We start from the raw sequence: 10,095 nt of genomic DNA on the forward strand, positions 1-10,095 counted from the left end.
TAAGCAAGTTTCTCGAAACCTTGTGTTTGTTCAAGGAACCACAGCTGCAGATAACACCAACTAATGAGCTGGTTTTCTGTTATTGAGCGAAAAGCCCTTACACATCTGAAATGAAGCGGGTGAGAAATACATGAGTGCGACTCTGCTGTGTGACTTTCTGACGGACAGAGCATCTCTGTATTGTTTGATTGACCTTCTTCCAAGAATAAAAGCTTTTAAAGACACTGCTTTGCATTTTCAGCCTCACCGTATTAAAGATTATTTTTTCACTGGTCTGTGTGTGAGACGGGTCTGGAGCTGAAGCTGGTCACTGGTCTGTGTGTGAGACGTGTCTGGACCTGAAGCTGGTCACTGGTCTGTGTGTGAGACTGGTCTGGAGCTGAAGCTGGTCACTGGTCTGTGTGTGAGACTGGTCTGGAGCTGAAGCTGGTCACTGGTCTGTGTGTGAGACGGGTCTGGAGCTGAAGCTGGTCACTGGTCTGTGTGTGAGACGGGTCTGGAGCTGAAGCTGGTCACTGGTCTGTGTGTGAGACGGGTCTGGAGCTGAAGCTGGTCACTGGTCTGTGTGAGAGACGGGTCTGGAGCTGAAGCTGGTCACTGGTCTGTGTGTGAGACGTGTCTGGAGCTGAAGCTGGTCACTGGTCTGTGTGTGAGACGGGTCTGGAGCTGAAGCTGGTCACTGGTCTGTGTGTGAGACGGGTCTGGAGCTGAAGCTGGTCACTGGTCTGTGTGTGAGACGTGTCTGGAGCTGAAGCTGGTCACTGGTCTGTGTGTGAGACCGGTCTGGAGCTGAAGCTGGTCACTGGTCTGTGTGTGAGACTGGTCTGGAGCTGGAGCTGGTCACTGGTCTGTGTGTGAGACTGGTCTGGAGCTGAAGCTGGTCACTGGTCTGTGTGTGAGACGGGTCTGGAGCTGAAGCTGGTCACTGGTCTGTGTGTGAGACCGGTCTGGAGCTGGAGCTGGTCACTGGTCTGTGTGTGAGACCGGTCTGGAGCTGAAGCTGGTCACTGGTCTGTGTGTGAGACTGGTCTGGAGCTGAAGCTGGTCACTGGTCTGTGTGTGAGACGGGTCTGGAGCTGAAGCTGGTCACTGGTCTGTGTGTGAGACCGGTCTGGAGCTGGAGCTGGTCACTGGTCTGTGTGTGAGACCGGTCTGGAGCTGAAGCTGGTCACTGGTCTGTGTGTGAGACCTGTCTGGAGCTGAAGCTGGTCACTGGTCTGTGTGTGAGACGGGTCTGGAGCTGAAGCTGGTCACTGGTCTGTGTGAGAGACGGGTCTGGAGCTGAAGCTGGTCACTGGTCTGTGTGTGAGACCGGTCTGGAGCTGAAGCTGGTCACTGGTCTGTGTGTGAGACGGGTCTGGAGCTGAAGCTGGTCACTGGTCTGTGTGTGAGACCGGTCTGGACCTGAAGCTGGTCACTGGTCTGTGTGTGAGACGGGTCTGGACCTGAAGCTGGTCACTGGTCTGTGTGTGAGACGGGTCTGGAGCTGAAGCTGGTCACTGGTCTGTGTGTGAGACGTGTCTGGAGCTGAAGCTGGTCACTGGTCTGTGTGTGAGACGGGTCTGGACCTGAAGCTGGTCACTGGTCTGTGTGTGAGACGGGTCTGGACCTGAAGCTGGTCACTGGTCTGTGTGTGAGACCGGTCTGGAGCTGGAGCTGGTCACTGGTCTGTGTGTGAGACCGGTCTGGAGCTGAAGCTGGTCACTGGTCTGTGTGTGAGACGGGTCTGGACCTGAAGCTGGTCACTGGTCTGTGTGTGAGACTGGTCTGGAGCTGAAGCTGGTCACTGGTCTGTGTGTGAGACGGGTCTGGACCTGAAGCTGGTCACTGGTCTGTGTGTGAGACGGGTCTGGAGCTGAAGCTGGTCACTGGTCTGTGTGTGAGACGGGTCTGGACCTGAAGCTGGTCACTGGTCTGTGTGTGAGACGGGTCTGGACCTGAAGCTGGTCACTGGTCTGTGTGTGAGACCGGTCTGGAGCTGGTCACTGGTCTGTGTGTGAGACCGGTCTGGAGCTGAAGCTGGTCACTGGTCTGTGTGTGAGACAGGTCTGGAGCTGAAGCTGGTCACTGGTCTGTGTGTGAGACCGGTCTGGAGCTGGTCACTGGTCTGTGTGTGAGATGGGTCTGGAGCTGAAGCTGGTCACTGGTCTGTGTGTGAGACCGGTCTGGAGCTGAAGCTGGTCACTGGTCTGTGTGTGAGACCGGTCTGGAGCTGGAGCTGGTCACTGGTCTGTGTGTGAGACGGGTCTGGAGCTGAAGCTGGTCACTGGTCTGTGTGTGAGACCGGTCTGGAGCTGAAGCTGGTCACTGGTCTGTGTGTGAGACGGGTCTGGAGCTGGAGCTGGTCACTGGTCTGTGTGTGAGACCGGTCTGGAGCTGGAGCTGGTCACTGGTCTGTTTGTGAGACCGGTCTGGAGCTGAAGCTGGTCACTGGTCTGTGTGTGAGATGGGTCTGGAGCTGAAGCTGGTCACTGGTCTGTGTGTGAGACGGGTCTGGAGCTGAAGCTGGTCACTGGTCTGTGTGTGAGACGGGTCTGGAGCTGAAGCTGGTCACTGGTCTGTGTGTGAGACGGGTCTGGAGCTGAAGCTGGTCACTGGTCTGTGTGTGAGACTGGTCTGGAGCTGAAGCTGGTCACTGGTCTGTGTGTGAGACCGGTCTGGAGCTGGAGCTGGTCACTGGTCTGTGTGTGAGACGGGTCTGGAGCTGAAGCTGGTCACTGGTCTGTGTGTGAGACCGGTCTGGAGCTGAAGCTGGTCACTGGTCTGTGTGTGAGACCGGTCTGGAGCTGAAGCTGGTCACTGGTCTGTGTGTGAGACCGGTCTGGACCTGAAGCTGGTCACTGGTCTGTGTGTGAGACCGGTCTGGAGCTGACGCTGGTCACTGGTCTGTGTGTGAGACCGGTCTGGAGCTGGAGCTGGTCACTGGTCTGTGTGTGAGACTGGTCTGGAGCTGGAGCTGGTCACTGGTCTGTGTGTGAGACTGGTCTGGAGCTGAAGCTGGTCACTGGTCTGTGTGTGAGATGGGTCTGGAGCTGAAGCTGGTCACTGGTCTGTGTGTGAGACCGGTCTGGAGCTGGAGCTGGTCACTGGTCTGTGTGTGAGACTGGTCTGGAGCTGGAGCTGGTCACTGGTCTGTGTGTGAGACTGGTCTGGAGCTGGAGCTGGTCACTGGTCTGTGTGTGAGACGGGTCTGGACCTGAAGCTGGTCACTGGTCTGTGTGTGAGACGTGTCTGGAGCTGAAGCTGGTCACTGGTCTGTGTGTGAGACGTGTCTGGAGCTGAAGCTGGTCACTGGTCTGTGTGTGAGACTGGTCTGGAGCTGGAGCTGGTCACTGGTCTGTATGTGAGACGGGTCTGGAGCTGAAGCTGGTCACTGGTCTGTGTGTGAGACGTGTCTGGAGCTGAAGCTGGTCACTGGTCTGTGTGTGAGACTGGTCTGGAGCTGGAGCTGGTCACTGGTCTGTATGTGAGACGGGTCTGGACCTGAAGCTGGTCACTGGTCTGTGTGTGAGACGGGTCTGGACCTGAAGCTGGTCACTGGTCTGTGTGTGAGACCGGTCTGGAGCTGGTCTGTGTGTGAGATGGGTCTGGAGCTGAAGCTGGTCACTGGTCTGTGTGTGAGACCGGTCTGGAGCTGGAGCTGGTCACTGGTCTGTGTGTGAGACTGGTCTGGAGCTGGAGCTGGTCACTGGTCTGTGTGTGAGACGGGTCTGGACCTGAAGCTGGTCACTGGTCTGTGTGTGAGACTGGTCTGGAGCTGAAGCTGGTCACTGGTCTGTGTGTGAGACTGGTCTGGAGCTGGTCACTGGTCTGTGTGTGAGACGGGTCTGGACCTGAAGCTGGTCACTGGTCTGTGTGTGAGACGGGTCTGGAGCTGAAGCTGGTCACTGGTCTGTGTGTGAGATGGGTCTGGAGCTGAAGCTGGTCACTGGTCTGTGTGTGAGACGGCTCTGGAGCTGAGGCTGGTCACTGGTCTGTGTGAGAGACGGGTCTGGAGCTGAAGCTGGTCACTGGTCTGTGTGTGAGACGGGTCTGGAGCTGAAGCTGGTCACTGGTCTGTGTGTGAGACCGGTCTGGAGCTGAAGCTGGTCACTGGTCTGTGTGTGAGACCGGTCTGGAGCTGGAGCTGGTCACTGGTCTGTGTGTGAGACGGGTCTGGAGCTGGAGCTGGTCACTGGTCTGTGTGTGAGACCGGTCTGGAGCTGAAGCTGGTCACTGGTCTGTGTGTGAGACTGGTCTGGAGCTGGAGCTGGTCACTGGTCTGTGTGTGAGACCGGTCAGGAGCTGGAGCTGGTCACTGGTCTGTGTGTGAGACCGGTCTGGAGCTGAAGCTGGTCACTGGTCTGTGTGAGAGACGGGTCTGGACCTGAAGCTGGTCACTGGTCTGTGTGTGAGACTGGTCTGGAGCTGAACTGGTCACTGGTCTGTGTGTGAGACTGGTCTGGAGCTGAAGCTGGTCACTGGTCTGTGTGTGAGACTGGTCTGGAGCTGAAGCTGGTCACTGGTCTGTGTGTGAGACTGGTCTGGAGCTGGAGCTGGTCACTGGTCTGTGTGTGAGACTGGTCTGGAGCTGGAGCTGGTCACTGGTCTGTGTGTGAGACGGGTCTGGACCTGAAGCTGGTCACTGGTCTGTGTGTGAGACTGGTCTGGAGCTGAAGCTGGTCACTGGTCTGTGTGTGAGACGGGTCTGGAGCTGGAGCTGGTCACTGGTCTGTGTGTGAGACGGGTCTGGACCTGAAGCTGGTCACTGATCTGTGTGTGAGACTGGTCTGGAGCTGAAGCTGGTCACTGGTCTGTGTGTGAGACCGGTCTGGAGCTGAAGCTGGTCACTGGTCTGTGTGTGAGACGGGTCTGGAGCTGAAGCTGGTCACTGGTCTGTGTGTGAGACCGGTCTGGAGCTGAAGCTGGTCACTGGTCTGTGTGTGAGACGGGTCTGGAGCTGAAGCTGGTCACTGGTCTGTGTGTGAGACGGGTCTGGAGCTGAAGCTGGTCACTGGTCTGTGTGTGAGACGGGTCTGGAGCTGAAGCTGGTCACTGGTCTGTGTGTGAGACGGGTCTGGAGCTGAAGCTGGTCACTGGTCTGTGTGTGAGACCGGTCTGGCTCTTGTGTCTCTGCTGAGGATCAGTGCCGATGCCTGTCGTGTCGACGAGGCCTTGTTATTTCTCATTCATTTAGCCACTGTATCAAATAAATACCTAGGTTTGTGTTTCTCTTCTTCTAAGAGAGTCGAAAAGTAGTCGGATCTAGCACTATTTAAGGCCTTTCTGTATGCAGTAACACTATCCTTCCATGAAATGCGAAATACCTCTAGTTTAGTTTTCTTCCAGTTGCGCTCCATGTTTCTGGCTGTTCTCTTAAGGGCCTGAGTGTGTGTGTGTGTGTGTGTGTGTGTGTGTGTGTGTGTGTGTGTGTGTGTGTGTGTGTGTGTGTGTGTGTGTGTGTGTGTGTGTGTGTGTGTGTGTGTGTGAGTGTGTTCGTTGTACCACGGCGTTGGACTATTTTCTTTAAACTTCTTTAAGTGCAACGGAGCAACTGCGTCTAAAGTGCTGGAAAAGAGAGAGTTAAAAGTTTCTGTCGCAATATCGAGTTCTTCTAAGCTATCCGGGATGCTGAGATGATGAAACTGATCAGGAAGATTATTGATAAAGCACTCTTTAGTGGCAGAAGAGTAGGGTGTGGGTCCTGACACTTGTTGTCTAATCTATGTTCTATGAATATGCAAATGAGCCCCGCCTCCACTCACTCACTCAGCTCAGAGATCCACTGGTTGACGATCACACGTTGATCTGATTGGTTACAAGGTCGTTTGTGACGTCAGAAACACCAGCGATTTCAAACCGTGTTTTTGAGACTGTCTTTGGTTCACTGCAGTTTAAGGAGGAAATACTCAGCAATGCTGTCGACTTATGAACTTACACATGGTGTGTCTTAAAGCGTATTAATAACACCACATAGACACATAAACAACATTAAACGCTGGATTTTCACCACAGGGGGACTTTAAAACAATAATGATGTGCACTGCAAAACTATAAACAAGAAAAGTCCATTTTGATTTAATGGCGATTGTAAGTTCATTTTAAACACCATTCTCTCTCTCTCCCTCTCTCTCTTTCTTCTTTTCTCTTTCTTCTGCTCTCTGTGTCTTAGCAACATCAAATCAGATGTGACCGCTCAGCTTTGATGTCGTCCAATCACGTCGCTCGGACGCTTGCTGCTTTTATTTGCCCGGTTTGAAGCCCATTCAGTCATGAATAGATTCTGAATCACATTAGTGCAGTGTTGATTGTTTCCATGACGACTGAACCCCCCCCAAGCCCCTCCCCCTCTAAATAGTTACCCCGCCCCCACACTGCTCAGTTACCCCGCTGCCTCTGTGTGTGTGTGTGTGTGTGAGAGAGAGAGAGAGAGAGAGAGAGAGAGAGAGAGAGAGAGAGAGAGAGAGAGAGAAAGAGAGTGAGTGTGTGTCTCTGTGTGTGTGTATGTGTGTGTGTGTGAGTGTGTGTGTGTGTGTGTGTGTGTGTGTGTGTGTGTGTGCGTGTGAGAGTGAGAGAGAGAGAGAGAGAGAAAGAGAGTGAGTGTGTGTCTCTGTGTGTGTGTGTGTGAGAGAGAGAGAGAGAGAGAGAGAGAGAGAGAGAGAGAGAAAGAGAGTGAGTGTGTGTCTCTGTGTGTGTGTATGTGTGTGAGTGTGTGTGTGTGTGTGTATGTGTGTGTGTGTGTGTGCGTGTGTGTGAGCTGACGGGGGTCTCTGGTGTGTGATATTGATCTGACATTGATGCGTCTCTTGTTTCTCAGAGTCAGACACACACACTGTCATTCGTCTCAGTTCTGATCATCAGATGTTAATCTCATTATGAATCTGGACAGGATCTAAACGAGCTCATCTTAATCAAGCGTGACCTTTGACCTGATGTGGAGTCTTCGTCTGCAGTGATGGACGGATCGAGATATTACCGTCATCCCTGCCGACAGAAACATCTCGCTAATGTTCTCTTCAGGCAAACCCTATTTCTAGATGTTCTCTGAATGTTCAAACCCTCAGTTTTTTTTTAATTTTTTAAAAACTTTTTTTTCTTGGTTATTGTGAACATTGAGAAAACATCAAAGGAACGTTTCAATGTATCATTTTGCAAACATTTGGAATGTTTTCTGAACGTTCTGAAAAAGTATCAAGTTAAACATACATTAGATGAACGTCCAATTAAAATGTTTCAGAAAAACACTCTATGAACAATGAACAAATAACGTTATTTATTAATTTCATATTACACAGGTAAAAAGAGAGAACAGTTTATGTCATAATAAACCCAATTAATGAAAACTACGATAGAGAGAGAGAGAGAGAGAGAGAGAGAGAGAGAGAGAGAGAGAGAGAGAGAGAGAGAGAGAGAGAGAGAGAGAGAGAGAGAGAGAGAGAGAGATGGATCAGGTGTATTTTTATGTATCAGCTGCTCGTGACAAACACACTTGTATCATTGGCTGACAGGTGCATCAGCCAATCAGCGGCTCTCCTCGGCTCCTTCACGTGCCCGTCACCGCGACCTGTCCAATCAGGAGCTCCGCCGAGACGCGTCCGAGCGCGCGAGCCCGCGCTGTCAGTCAGTCAGTGCCGCGACGCGCTGCGGAACGGGCGCGAGAGCTGAAGGTGAACGGAGGAACGGCCGCTTCTGCAGGTGAGAACGCGTTTACTGAGGGTTCCTGTGCGCGAGGAGAGATGCGGTGAGGGTGTGAGGAGGAGGAGGATGCTGATGCTGAGACACACACACACACACACGTACCGCAATGCAGACGCGCGCGCCTGTCTCACAAACACCGATGTTTAGCTTTGATGTGTGTAATAATGAGTGTGTAATAATAAGTGTGTAGTAATGAGTGTGTAATAATGAGTGTGTAGTAATGAGTGTGTAATAATGAGTGAGTTGCGTTGATTCCTTCTGTCGCGCGCGCGTCTCATCGCTCCAGATGATCGTTTATGAGATATTAAACATGCATGAGCATCAGACAGCGATCCCGATGTTTACATGCATCACACCGTTCCTTCTGTCCGAACACCGCGTTATAGATTCAGTTTTCATGTGGATGTTTGGCATATGGAGAGATCTGCATGACGCGGAGCGGTATATATGATGTGTGTAGTTCTATAGGGCGTGTATGGAGATAGAACCCTGTATATGATCCTACACATCATATATGACCCTACTGTATACACGCATGTGTAGGTCATGTGTGACACTGACTGTATGTCCGGTTAATGGACATATTTATAAATGAAAATATTAAAAACAACCCCCAAACCATTCATAGATCTTCCTCATGAATTATTCAGGCGCAACAGCCAATGGCAGGACCCCAGCATGACCTTTAATATTTCTGTTCGTTGTGAAAACTTGTTGTGTTTATTAAAATTACAATATGCAGTTTGGGTAGTAATATTATTGATCTGAGATGAGAACAAAACCTGATCTGAATAATGACTCTGCTGGTTTATGTCATAGGTGTTACATTGTGTCACATGTTAGCAGTGATGATGTGCAACATAAAACTGTGGTTTGACTAAATGTAACGTTGTTTTGGTGAGAGTCTGTTTCTCAGATCAAGAAGTGTGTGTGTGTTAGTGCTGGTTAATGGTTTGGTGTGTGTGTGTGTGTGTGTGTGTGTTAGTGCTGGTTAACGGTTTGGAGTCACGTCACCTTCATTTATACAGCGCTTTAACAGTATAGAGTTTCACAGCAGCTTTACAGTGATAACAGGAGATTACAGTAACAGAGAGTGTTTAGGCTTTACAGCAGCTCTAGAATAAAGTTATTGTCCAGATAAAGTTAGTTTTGATTGATTCACTTCCGTTGTAAAGATCATTAGTTATTAACATATGGGCCGCTAACACACACCGCTCTAACAGAAAACCCTTAACACACTCCGGCCGCTCATTTGCACAAAGCAGTGCCTGGCGGCTCGAGAACGCAAGGCTTGTACCTTGAAAAATTTATAATACAGAATTTTTTATCGCTTCGGCGTAGCCACGCGAACCGGAACTATCCCGACAGTGATTATCTGTACAGAGGAGAAGGAGGAGGCCTTCACAGGGAGAGACCAGTGACACTTCAGGCCTGCGGTGTCGTCACATCCAGGCACAGGTCCTTCATCAGATCTGGAGTGTGTGTGTGTGTGTGTGTGTGTGTGTGTGTGTGTGTGTGTGTGTGTGTGTGTGTGTGTGTGTGTGTGTGTGTGTGTGTGTGTGTGTGTGTGTGTGTGTCCAGACGCAGGTCCTTCATCAGATCTGGATACGGCCTGGATCCGGAGGACTGCGGTAAACCTCGGGATAAACAGAGACTAATATTAGCGTATTAGCGTATTAGCTTATGATGTAACGAGTACATCAGGATTTATGGGAAGTGTGTGTTTCATGCGTGTGTGAGGCGTGTTTCATGCGTGTGTGTGGCGTTTGTGAGGTGTGTTTGAGGCGCTTGTTCAATGCGTGTGTGAGGTGTTTGTTTCATGCTTGTGTGAGGTCTGTGTGAGGTGTGTTTCATGCGTGTGTGAGGCGTGTTGATGGTGTGTGTGAGGCGTGTATTTCATGCGTGTGTGAGGCGTGTTAATGGCGTGTGTGAGGCGTGTTGATGGCGTGTGTGAGGCGTGTTGATGGTGTGTGTGAGGCGTGTATTTCATGCGTGTGTGAGGCGTGTTAATGGCGTGTGTGAGGCGTGTTAATGGCGTGTGTGAGGTGTGTTGATGGCGTGTGTGAGGCGTGTTAATGGCGTGTGTGAGGCGTGTTGATGGTGTGTGTGAGGCGTGTATTTCATGCGTGTGTGAGGCGTGTTAATGGCGTGTGTGAGGCGTGTTGATGGCGTGTGTGAGGCGTGTTGATGGCGTGTGTGAAGTGTGTTGATGGCGTGTGTGAGGCGTGTTGATGGCGTGTGTGAGGTGTGTGTTTCATGCTTGTGTGAGGTCTGTGTGAGGTGTGTTTCATGCGTGTGTGAGGCGTGTTGATGGCGTGTGTGAGGCGTGTATTTCATGCGTGTTTGAGGCGTGTTAATGGCGTGTGTGAGGCGTGTTGATGGCGTGTGTGAGGCGTGTTGATGGCGTGTGTGAAGTGT

At 51.5% G+C, this 10,095-nt stretch overlaps 2 protein-coding genes across 12 annotated transcripts in view; both read left to right on the forward strand.

Moving 5' to 3' along the window:
* nrcamb (neuronal cell adhesion molecule b) overlaps positions 1 to 10,095 on the forward strand; it is a 264,169-nt gene that overhangs the window by 110,203 nt on the left and 143,871 nt on the right. The gene's annotated exons all lie outside the window — the stretch shown is intronic.
* The window catches only part of cntn1a (contactin 1a), a 70,679-nt gene continuing 68,084 nt past the window's right edge, over positions 7,501 to 10,095 (forward strand). Inside the window, exon 1 of the mRNA XM_056235389.1 lies at positions 7,501 to 7,674. The gene's annotated coding sequence lies outside the window, so the exon portion shown is untranslated. The remainder of the gene's footprint in view (positions 7,675 to 10,095) is intronic.

This window comes from Rhinichthys klamathensis, unplaced genomic scaffold (assembly GCF_029890125.1).
Source record: "Rhinichthys klamathensis goyatoka isolate OS25496 unplaced genomic scaffold, OSU_Roscu_1.1 h1tg000421l_1, whole genome shotgun sequence".
NCBI lineage: Eukaryota > Metazoa > Chordata > Actinopteri > Cypriniformes > Leuciscidae > Rhinichthys > Rhinichthys klamathensis.